This window comes from Cebus imitator, unplaced genomic scaffold (assembly GCF_001604975.1).
Source record: "Cebus imitator isolate Cc_AM_T3 unplaced genomic scaffold, Cebus_imitator-1.0 Scaffold310, whole genome shotgun sequence".
Classification (NCBI taxonomy): Eukaryota; Metazoa; Chordata; class Mammalia; order Primates; family Cebidae; genus Cebus; species Cebus imitator.
Genome location: NW_016107625.1, coordinates 1562524 through 1574913, shown reverse-complemented (window position 1 = coordinate 1574913; position 12390 = coordinate 1562524). Strand labels below are relative to the sequence as shown.

The 12390-nt window shown below is 37.3% G+C and overlaps 1 long non-coding RNA gene and 1 pseudogene across 1 annotated transcript; one reads left to right on the top strand and one right to left on the bottom strand.

Moving 5' to 3' along the window:
- Positions 1-1392: 1392 nt before the first annotated feature.
- LOC119467613 lies at positions 1393-1465 on the top strand (annotated as a pseudogene).
- Positions 1466-8542: 7077 nt separating this feature from the next.
- On the bottom strand, positions 8543-9198 carry LOC108285894. The gene is made up of 2 exons (XR_001817737.2): positions 9052-9198; positions 8543-8785 (listed from the first exon to the last, which is right to left on the bottom strand). It is a non-coding gene; the product is annotated as an uncharacterized LOC108285894 (long non-coding RNA).
- Positions 9199-12390: the final 3192 nt, after the last annotated feature.

Genomic DNA, 12390 nt, shown 5'->3' with positions numbered 1-12390 from the left:
AATCACCAGCCAAAAGGGCACCCGGAACGGTGTATTTTGTACGGAGAACCGCGGCTCCGGGGTGCCGACAAAGCAGCCGCGCGGGGCAAAGCAGTGGTGCTGGCGACCGTGGAGCTCCTCTGCCCGGGAATTTCCTAGTCTGTGGGCAATAAAAACGCAGCGTCCACTCACCCTCTGCGCTTTCACTGGGAGCTGCAATCCTGAGCTCTTCCTAAACGGCCATCTTGGATTGTCCTCCTATTTCATTTTCTTGTCTTATTTCAATGAGTAGAACTACCAGTACAATGGTCAATAGAAATAATAATAGTGAATATTTACATTAAATTTCCTATTAGTTGTACTACTGTTTTAGTAGATAACCTTTACAGATTAAGTTCCTCCTTATACCTAACATGTTAAGAGTATCCTTTCAAGTAAAAAAGTGTCAAATTTTATTAAATAATTTTTCTGTATCCAATGATAACATTTTGTGGTTTATTCTCCTGAATCATTAGATGTGAATTAAACTGACTGATTTTAAATGTTAAGCCGTCTTTGCATTCATTGAATAACTACACTTGTTTATAATATATTATCCTTCAAATGTAATACTGGATTCAGTTATTGTGTATAGGATTTTTATATCTATGTTAATTAGGAATACTGATGTATAATTTTTCTTTTTTAATAGTTTTGTCATATTTTGATATGGTTATGTGAGACATACAGAATAAGTTGAAATATATTCTTCCTATTTTCTGAAAGTTTGTGTAGAACTGGTATTTCTTTCTTAAATGCTTAGCAGATTTTTTTTATTTCTTTGTTTTGTTTTGGCTTGAGTGACTCTTTGAAGATTGGTAATTACAAGTATTATCTCATAACTCCATCTCAGTTTTTTTTAATGTTCTTTTTTCTCTGTTTTAATTTCGGTTTCTATTGATCTGTCTTTAAGCTCACTCAGTTTCTCCTGCTGTTCTTCTGGCCTGGTATTGTTCATCTAATGATTGTCTAATTTTAAATATTACTTAAAATTATTTATATTTATTTGACAAAAATAGTATATATTTACGGTACACAAACATGATGTTTTGATATATGTATGCATTGTGGAATGGCTAAATCATGCTAATTAACATGCATTAATTTAAAATATTTAATAATACCTATTTTATTATTAGTACTTTCATTTCTCTGTTGAAATTATCAAGTTTTTCATCCATTAGATCTATGTTTTGCTCTAATTTTAAGAGACACTTTTAGTAGTGATTTTACAGTCATTTTTGGGTTATCTATATTCTCATCATATAGATTTTGTTTTTTCTTTGCACAAAAGTTACATTTTCCTTATTTTTGCCTTGAATTGTAACTTTTTGTTGTGTTTAAAAACCATGGAGATGCGTACACACTTCGGCAGCACATATACTAAGAAGATTAGCATGGCCCCTGCGCAAGAATGATGCAAATTCATGAAGCGTTCCATTTTCAAAAAAGAAAAAAATAATAAAAATAAAAACCATAGGGACTGAAGTAAATATTATTTCTTCCAGAAAGGGCATATCTTTTCTTCTTATCAGGCAGTTAGAATGAAAATGGGAGGCTTTTTGCTTTGATCCAATAAGGAATTTAACAAGATTGTGGCTGATTTGCAAATCTAGTTAGTTTCAGATTGAATTTGTTTTCAAGATTTCTTGATTATGAAATCTTATCTATATATATATAAGAGGCCCTTCCTTCTTGCAGACTTTGGCTCTCTGTTCACTTTTCAGCCTTGCCTCCAGCTTCCCAAATGCTTCTGCAAGACACTGAGCAAAAGTCTATGAGAATAGGTGGCAGGAAGGCTCTGCTATCTCTGCATTTGGGGTTTCTAAGGTTCTATTCCATTATGCCAGCTCATACGGCTGTTAAAAGTTTAACTGTTTTTTTTTCCATACCCCCAGCAGATTATTTCTGGCTAAATTCAGAAAGTGGTCCCAGGATGAAAGCAGTTCATAGTCTTTGTTCACCCAAGAAGGGCCTGTCCCTCTTTGGAAGTCTTTAATTCTTTGCATTGATAGCCCTCCAATGTGTTAAAAAATATTAATTTTTACTTTGTTTTTTTCCTAGTGTTCTGGTGAGAGCAATAATCTGTCAACAGTCGATGCCTTACTTTACTTGAAGTAAAACTCTGCAATTCAATTGTTGGGGAAGAAAGGAATCATGTGATGTTTGCATCACAGAATTTTAGAGCATATTATAATTTCACATTGTGGTATTGCACAGAGTAGACTAACGTAGTTTGGTTAAACAGAAAAGAAACTCAAGAAATAGATTTTAGCTTGTGATAAAGATGATTTCCCTCAAAATTTGTAAAGTGTATTTAATATAGGAGATATAAAATACCTATTTGTTTAAAAAAAAAGTTAGAGCCTTTGCTTACCCAATACTCCAAAAAGAGATTGTATAGGAGTTCATTTGAAAAATAAAGCTACAAGAGAAAATATTTTAAAAATACAAAAGAACATACCAAGAGATGCAAAAAAAGAGAAAACAGGAACAGATTCTGCTTACAGCATTAGTAAACTATACCTAAGCATAAAATTAAGGAAAAATGATAAAGGAGAATAAAAATAGAATTTTTCTGTCTCAGGATTATTATAAACAAATTTAAAAGTCCAACTCCAAAGTAGGTATATTTGTAAAATAAATGATACACAAGTGTTATCACCCTTAATATATAAAAATCTCTTATCAATCAACAAGAAAAAAGCAAATAGAAAAATACCCTAACAGGTAATTCACAAAGACATAACAATGGCTTACAAATATGTTTTTAAAATTTACATTATTCATAATCAAAGCTGACTCTTTTTTAAAATATATATTTTTTATTGTATTTTAGGTTCTGAGGTACATGTGCAGATCATGCAGGATTGTTGCATAGGTACATACGTGGTAATGTGGTTTGCTGCCTCCATCCCCCGTCACCTACATCTGGCATTTTTCCCCATGTCATCTCTCCCCAACCTCCCTATCCCCCACTGTCACTTCCCTAGTCCCCCCCAACAGACCCCAGTATGTGATGCTCCCCTCCCTGTGTCCATGTGTTCTTACTGTTCAACAGCCACCTATGAGTGAGAACATGCTGTGTTTGATTTTCTGTTCTTGTGTCAGTTTGCTGAGAATAATGGTTTCCAGATTCATCCATGTCCCTACAAAGGACAAGAATTCATTATTTTTTATGGCTGCATGGTATTCCATGGTGTATATGTGCCAGATTTTCCTTGTCCAGCCTATCATTCGTGGACATTTGGGTTGGTTCCAAGTCTTTGCTATTGTAAACAGTGCCACAGTGAACATACATGCGCATGTGTCTTTATGATAGAATGATATATAATCCTTTGGATATAGACCCTCAAAACTGACTCTTATACCATTTTTTTGTTCTCTTCCTGAGGTGAGAGGGGACTCGTTAATATTCTGATAGGCTCTTTTTCATTCTATGTATTTTAGATATACAAAACAATGTTTTGATACACACAGTGAAATGGTTACTGCAGTCAAACCAATGAACATATCATCATCTCACAGTTACTCTTTTTTTGTGCTAAGAGTATCTAAAATCTACTTCATTAACAAATTTCCAGAACACAATATTAATATATAATAAAATATTATTGTATTAATAATACAATACAATATTATACAATACAAGATCTCTAGACTTATGCATTCTTCTAACTATGTCTTTGTATCCTTTGACCTACATATAACAACTTACCTTCAACTGGATTAAAAAAATGTACATTTTTGCTCCATCCCCATTTGTGTTTTTGATGTCACAATTAACATATTATTTCTGTTAAGGAAATATTGTATCTATCATTATTTGTAATACTTTTGTCTTTTAACCTTTATACAAAGTTATTAGTGGTTTATACACCACCATTATGATATTATAGTATTCTGCATTTAACTATATGTTCACTTTAAGCAGTGAATTTTATACTTTTATGTATTATTATGTTAGTAATTACTGTCCTTTCGTGTGTGTGTGTGTGTGTGTGTGTATTTTTTTTTTTTTTGAGAGAGAGTCTTCTTTTATTGCCCAGGCTGGAGTGCAACAGCACGATTCCGGCTCACTGCAACCTCTGTCTCTCAGGTTTAAGTGATTCTTCTGCCACAGCCTCCCAAGTAGCTGGGACTAAAGGCACATGCCACCATGACTGGCTAATTTTTGTATTTTCAGTAGAAATGGGATTTCACCACATTGGCCAGGTTGGTCACAAACTCCTGACCTTGTGATCCACCCACCTCAGCCTCCCAAAGTGCTGGGATTACAGGTGTAGGCCACTGCACTTGTCCATTTAATAATAGCCACTATCTTGTTTTTCTTTTTTTTTTTTTTTNCTTCCTCTGTCACCCAGGCTGGAGTGCAGTGGTATGATCTCAGCTCACTGCAACCTCTGCCTCTCAGGTTTAAGTGATTCTTCTGCCACAACCTCCTGAGTAGCTGGGACTACAGGCATGCACCACCACACCTGGCTAATTTTTGCGTTTTAGTAGAGGTGGGGTTTTGCCATGATGGCCGCCTGGTCTCAAACTCCTGATATCAAGTAATCTGCCTGCCTCAGCCTCCCAAAGTGCCATGCCTGGCGTCCTTTCATTTTCACTTGAAGAACTCTCTGGCATTTCTTCTAAGGCAAGTCAATGGTGATGAACTTCCTCAGCATTTGTTTTTCTGGAAAAGTCTTTATTCCTCCTTTGCTTCTGAAAGACAGCTTTGGCAGATATAGTTCTTGTTTGGCAGTATTTTTTTCTTTCAGCACTTTAAACATACCATCTCATTTCCAATGATAGTCTAATAGACTTTCCCTTGTATGTGACATGTTGCTTCTCTTGCTACTTTCAAGATTCTCTCTTTGACACTGACTTTGGAAAAGTTTATTGTAATGTGTTTTGGTAAAGATCTCTTTGAACTGAATCTATTTAGGGACTTTGGGGATTCATAGATCTGGATTTTCATATCTCTCCCAAGATTTGGGAAGTTTTCAACCTTTGTTTCCTTAAGCTTTCACTTCTTCTCTCTCTACTCTATTTTGGAATCTCATAATGCATATATTTATTTGCATAAGGGCATCCCATAAGTCTTTAGGGTTTATTTCTTTATTTCATCCCATAGGGTTTCTTTATTTCTTTTCATCTTTTTCATTCTTTTATCTCCTCTGACTAGATAATCTCAAAATATCTGTCTTCAAGTTCACAGTTTCTTCTGCTTGCTTTAGTCTGTGGTTGAAGTTCTCTATTGCATTTCTGATTACATTCATTGTATTCTTCAGCTCCAGGATTTCTGCTTGGCAGCTTTTTAAAGGATTTCTATCTCTTTGTTGAATTTTTAGTTTTGTTTGCATATTTTTTCCTGATTTCATTGAGTTATCTATTTGTGTTCTCTATATCTTGCTGAATTTCTTCTAAACAATTATTTAAATTTCTTTTCAGGCAATTTGTAAATCTTGATTTCTTGGGGTTTGTTACTGTGTTCCTTTTGTGGTGGCAGGTTTTTTTTTTTTAATGCTTCTTACAGCCTTGCATTGATGTCTGCATATTTGATGGAATAGTCACCTCTTTCAAATTTTAGAGACTGCCTTTGGTAGGAATAGATTTTCATCTGCAGCTAAGTGCAAGACTGCAAGCTGGGTGGGGTGTGGTGGCTTTGTTTCCAGAGGGGGTGCAGGTGTAGTCTCTATATATTCCCGCACCACCCCCTACCTTGTAGGTGTAGGTCAGTATTGATAATGGTAACAATAACAGTGTGGGCTGTTGGAGTCTTCAATGGAAAGGTTGTTGTGGTCCTTCTGTTCTCCTATTTCTCACAGGGGAGAGTCCTAGTTGAGGGCACCCCTCTTGATGCTGGGTCTGGTGTGGGCTTCAGGAAGCTGCAGTGGTTTCTGGTGAACAGGTGCTCAGAACATGTGTGGTACCTGGATCTTGGGATACTGGTGCATTCAAAGAGACATAGGCTTATGCAGATCACCTACAGAGCTGGGATCTGGGACTTTGGGGTGTGCATCTTAAGCCCAGAGAAAGAAGATATAGCAGTAGCTCAGACAGTAGGGGCAGGGTGAAGCAGTGGTATGGCCCCAGGGATAAAGGGGTGCTGTGATGACTTAGGTCCCATGGTACGGGATAGTACAGCAAAGACTCTAGTTCCTGGGAAAGAAGGGTACTGTAGTATCTCAGGCCCTGGTAGTGGAGGTGGGTTGGGGTGCTGTGGCAGTTAAGACCCCAGAATCAGGTACAGCAGTAACAGGGGTCGCATGGGGTAGGGTCCAGCAGTGACTTGAGCTCACAGAGATGGAGTGGTTCTCCACCAACTTGGGCCTAGAGATAGTGGGGTGCTGGTTGTTCCAGGCTTCAGGTGGTAAGGTGAAATAATAGCAAGACCCCAGAAATGGAGAGGTATTATGGCTACTCAGCCAATCAGGGGTGGGACACAACATTGGCTACTGGAGGGAGTACAGGCAGCTCCCTTAGTTGGGCTCAGCACTGGCAAAAACTACAGGGTGTTGAAGCCTGCAGGTGTCTGAGTCATGATGAGGGTCACTGGGGTCCTCCTGCTTACCCTTTCCCCTCGGAAGAAATCCCTTCTGGCTCTGAGCTGATCCCAACTGAAGAATGGAGTAGTGCAAGCAAGGTGTTTTCTATACAGCCATCTTTGGTGTTTATGCTTCACTGAGTTTCTGCTGCCTTTTAGCTATACTCTGGAGCTCTCTCTTAGCAATTTCATTGGCATATAGTTATTTGTTTTTGTGGGGGAGATGAAAACTGGCACCTTCTAGTCTGCCATTTTGCTGGTGCTACTCTCTAATAGGCTTTTAAATGATACATTAAACATGAGTTAAAGCTTAGTCAAGGAATGAGTTGCCTACAATGAAGTATTTTTGAGTTTTTTAAATAACCGAGTCGTCTTTGGTTATTCGTTTGGTATTTTTCTTTAGCTCACATTCTTCCATCCTGCACACCCTTCTTAAAGTCTGACATTCAAGAAATCTCCTGAGCATCAGTGCACCTGCTGTCCACCATTACACATTGATGACAATGCTCAAACATAATTTTCCAAATCCCCAGACCCTCAGGGTGCCTGAGAGTTACTGCAATTCCTTCAGTTTTCACCAAATCAAAGCTGTGCTGTGTTGTGGGCACAGAGAAGGGGCCTGAACTCTCCCTTCTCTGTATCACACCGTATCACCTGGGTAACACCATGTGCCTTTGTTTCTTTGGGGAAATAGCTCCTTTACCTCTTTCCTATAATCCCATCTATTCCAAGGTATGAGGCCAGAAACCAAGACAAAGTTATGCCTTATTCCAATTAACCCAATTACAGTTATACCCAATTATCCCATTTAAAGAGCACCCTGCCTAGCAATGTTCATCTGAACTATTTCTTGTTCCACATACAATGAATGTAGACAAATGGACGCCTAAGCTATTGATCCACTCCTTATCTTCCATGTCCAGATATAAAGTAATCTCTTTAATGATCATCTGCAATACCCAACAACATATTCATAGGCTGAGTTAGGAATTAACCATGCTCCATTCCCTTATGTCTTTCTGAAAATCATCTTCAGAGGTGGTGAGAGCTCTCTACTTCAACATTTACTGTACTGCTAACACTTGTTTGATCTTACCAAAACCAATTTGTTAATAGCCTTCATTTTCTTTCTCCCTGTAAGTCACTATCTTTACCTATATTCCAAAGACACAATGAAGCACAGCTAATTGACTGTAGTCAATCTATAGTGAAACAAGTTGCAAAAAGCCCAAAAATAAGCATTATGAAATCTTAAAACTCTAAGCCAACAAATTAACTAAAGAGGCAAAAGCATCCATAAGAAAGAGAACTGACCTTCAGAGCTTTTGTCCCTTGGGGAATATTAATTTTACCTCTTCTGTTAAAATGATGGCAGCCAGGCTGGGAACTTAGGCTAGATTATTTATTTAATGTGACAGCCCCTCCTCTCCTTTCTCTCTCTCCAACCCTTTCCCCATGACCTTTCCAGATTTTTCAAGTTAAAAATTTTTTTTTATTATTAAACCTCATAAAACTCAGAATTAGGTGAATAGGTACTGAAATCTTGAGTTACCCTTTGTTGCTCTTTGTTTAAAAATTTTTTAAAATATTTCCCAGATGATCTTTACCTATGGACATTAATGGCAGCAATTGTAACCTTTAAAAGATGTTAAATAATCTCACTGATGTTCAGAAAAAAACAAAAGTTCTGTAGTTCCAACTGCCTGTGTGGCAGAAGGAAAACTAAATTCTTGAAAAAGGCCTGTTGATTACAGCTTTCTCTTGTTAAAAGAGTGATTGCTCAATGGGAAATGGAAGATCACAAATCTTCCACTTTTGAAACTAAATGATAATAGAGTTTTAATACCCTAAGAAAAATAAAACCTCCTCCTGAGTGGGCTACTCAAACCCTGCATTGCTTGAATAATGTGTTCAGTTAAGCAGGGAGGCCTGCAAGGTAGTAATTTCTCTAAGGAGGCTGCAGGGAGAGGAAAGTACATTCCAGACACCTAATCATTTACAATTGAGTTTAATGAGGTAGTAATTTACAGCTTTGGGGGTATAAGTATGGAAAGGTCCCTGCCAGGAACTAGACATACTCTTTAAAATCCTGAAGTTTAACGAAGGCATTCGAGGGTGGTTTCATACAGCCCAACTTGTGTAATTCCATCTGCTCAGTGCTTGGACAGGAAGTAAATGATGGGGCACTTGGGACCTACATCTGGAAACAACATGTTTCAGAGGATTTTATAAATCCTGCAGTAAAAGGAGAAGAAGAAGAGAGAAAAAAACAGAGGTGAAAGGGCGTAATTATGGAGGATGAGGAAGTACAACGAAGAAGGGGTTTTGCAGGTTCTTTTTGGTGTGAAGAATAACGTTTTCTAATGTTGAAGTCAGCCATTGATAATACTTGACAAAACATACTTATCAAGTCTGATATGAAAACAAAAGACACTGAAGCTTCCTTTTTGGACAGGACTTGGATGAAGGCTACAAAGTAGTTCAGGAACTACTGAACTTACCTGGAGATGCCTTTCCAGTCTTCCAGCAGTATAGCTGTTACTTTCTTTGTTGTCATGATTCCTTGGTTCATAGTATACTGGGTTAATTTTGCTTTCTGTTCACTGTTGCTTTTTAAATACAGCTAGCACATGAAAGGACTTTGCCTTAAAGAGACAGAAAAGACTCAAGGCACAATGACATGTTGTAAGGGTAAAAAGTAGCTGCTAGACTGGCCTTTATATTATATGCCAATGATTGACATAAATTGGGATTTGTTTCTTCTCACTTAGGCTGAATGTTCTTCATATGCCACTTTATGTTACCCCTATTTCAACTCTCCCAAGAGTAAGTCTCATCCTCCCCAATTTCCAAATCATCAAATACATTCTCCTGTTCATGACCAAGCGTTCTCATTCTTTCCTCCTCTTGTTGTTTCTGAATATTGGAAAGAAATGATGTTAGATCAAAGAGAATAGAGAGGAACCATTACATTTCTTGTCATTAAAGAACATGGATCTAGGTTAAAATTTGTCACTTTGTCAGGGCATTATAAAATATTTTAGAAGGAAATATTGGGTGACTATGTCCCAGGCAGGTAAGTGGTACTGGCAAGAGAAATCAGATGCATTCACAGTGAGCCATGTTACTTATTGGGATCTCTATCATATTCACAATTCTAATCGTTTATAATAATGTTTGAACATTTACTCTGTGTAAGGTGGTTTACATGCATTATCTGATTTAATTCTTTCAGTAACCGTATGAAACACATTATACTTTTATCTCATTTTTGCAGATGAGCAATCAGGTTCATAGAAGATAACACAGATGCATAGAAGATAATAGCTTAAGGTCACTAGGACAGTAGGTAGAATGGAGAATTCAAACTCATCTTTTTGCTTATATATAACTCATATATTATAAGAATTAAGCCTACAGTATTGCCTTGAGTTTCATATGTTTGGATATCATAGGAACTTTTTTTTTTTTTTTTTTTTTTTGAGACGGAGTTTTGCTCTTGTTACCCAGGCTGGAGTGCAATGGCACCATCTCTGCTCACTGCAACCTCCGTCTCCCAGGTTCAGGCAATTCTCCTGCCCCAGCCTCCTGAGTCGCTGGGATTACAGGCATGCGCCACCATGCCCAGCTAATTTTTTGTATTTTTAGTAGAGACGGGGTTTCACCATAGGAACTTTTAAAAGATTTGGCCAGAGTGATGGTCCTAATGACATCGAGGAAACACTTTCAATTCGTCTCAAAAGCAGAAATTTCTATTTTTAAAGTATGTCATATGGTACTTAGACTACTGAGTACAGAAAAAAAGCCTTTTATTTTGTGTCGTACTTTTTTAAACCATAGACCTTAAATCTAGCTCAAAGAAAAAGAGAAATTGATTTTCAAATGCTTTGTTTTCTTATTTTCCAGAGAAGGAACTGTTTTTCATGTCCTATATTTGAATACATTCTTTTGCTGATTAAAAATCATAAACAAGTTTTTTAGTTTCTCAAGATGTATAGTCTATCTTTTGAAAGTCTGGGAAAAATATCTACACTGGAATAATAATTCTTTGCAAAGCTATGTATGTCTATCCACAATAAGAAACACGTGACAAGGTGTTTAGTTACGGTTCCAATCCACATGAACTGGGAAGGACTTTCAAGTTAAATAAATCTTCACATGTGTGACAAAAACAAGCGCCAATATATTACACTATGGTTAATACCAGCAAGGAAATCTGAGAAGAGAAGTGCTAATAAGAGTGGAAAAAATTGGTAAGTTTTAATATTAAGTTCTCATTTCTTTCTTTTTCTGGTCTGCAGAATTAACAGCCTGATTATTGTAATTTCACTGGGTACTGCTAGTTTATTTCCAGTTTTGAGAATATTCCACTGCTAATCTTAGAAAAACCAGTCTCTAGCTTGGAAAAAGCATATTTAGTTACACACAAAACTGTTTTCTTTCTTTAAAAGATCACAGAACTAATAAAGTAAGTAATCTCCAATCTTCTGGGCCAGCAAATAGAAGCTTGCATTAGATTGCTGACATCAGGTGTTACTTTCTCAATGCCAGAGTTGTGATATATATTACCTCTCAAATACATCTGGCATGAGTCAAGCATATAAAAATTAAGTCCATTATTGATTTTTTTATTCTTTAGAGAAGTACTCTAGTGTCCCATTTATCCAGCATGATTGGGAATTGAGATCTTTTATTAAATGGATATTTATCCAAAATTTTTACCTTCTCAATTCCAGTTTTAAATACTTGTGACCAGATTCTACGGGTATCTTGCTGGAATATATGCATTATCTGTCTGTCTTCTTAAAAAGAAGATGGTGAATACAAGTTTGTCTTATCTTTACAACCTCAGATCTTTGTTCTGAATGACATTGACTTGTGTTACCCTGTATTCTGCTGCATTGTAGAATCACTGCTGATGTGTAAAAGGCTATTGAGATGTGAAGAGCTGTGTTAAGGGTGAACGAAACTAGACCAGGTCATTTCAGTTCTTGCAAAGGCCTTTGGAAATTGTGTGCGTATGTGTGTGGGTGTGTGCTCTCTCTCGTTCTTTCTCATAGTTGGTAGCTTCTAAGTCTCTGTGGCTGGAATACCTCGCCCTAAAACTTATGGCTCTGAGAGAGGCTGCTAAGCTCTGCCTGGCTAAGCTGGGACTTTGTGACATCTGTTTAGGTCATTTGGAGGCTGTGGTTGTTCCATTTCTCATTCTGGATTGTGTAGTAGATATCTGAGACTGCCAGATTACTCACCTCTGAGTAAGCGGGCAATGTCTAATGTTATGCTTTTTTTGCAAAATATTAAACAATTTCACACTCCCCATCCCAAATCCTTTCTTTTTATTCTATTGTGGACTTTACTAATGATACTACTACTTTCAGTCACCCCCATCAGAGGCCCAGGCTGTAGCATGGACCTTTGGGGCACGTGATTTTAAAGCCCAATATATCTGAGTTTGAATTTCTTTTCCCCAACTTGACAGTTGCATGATCTTAGCCATGTTAATTCATTCTCTCACTCATTTAACAGATATTTATTGGGTACCTGTTGTGTACCAAGGAACATTCTGGGCTCTTGGGATAGAGTGCATGGAATGTACAGCCTAGTTAGTTGACAACAAATGAGCAAATAAATATATGGGTGTCAAATGGTGGTAGTGCAGGGGGTGTGTGGAATAGAGTGTAAGTGATTGAAATGAACTGAAGATGTTTATGAAAGCTGCTTCAGCAGAGTGGTTGGGAGGAAAGCCTGATAGGAATGCACCCAAGAGAGGATGGGAAGGGCAGAATTGGAGCCGCCATGGATAGGCAAGCCGTTATAGATGTTTTGTAGTAAAGAAAGGC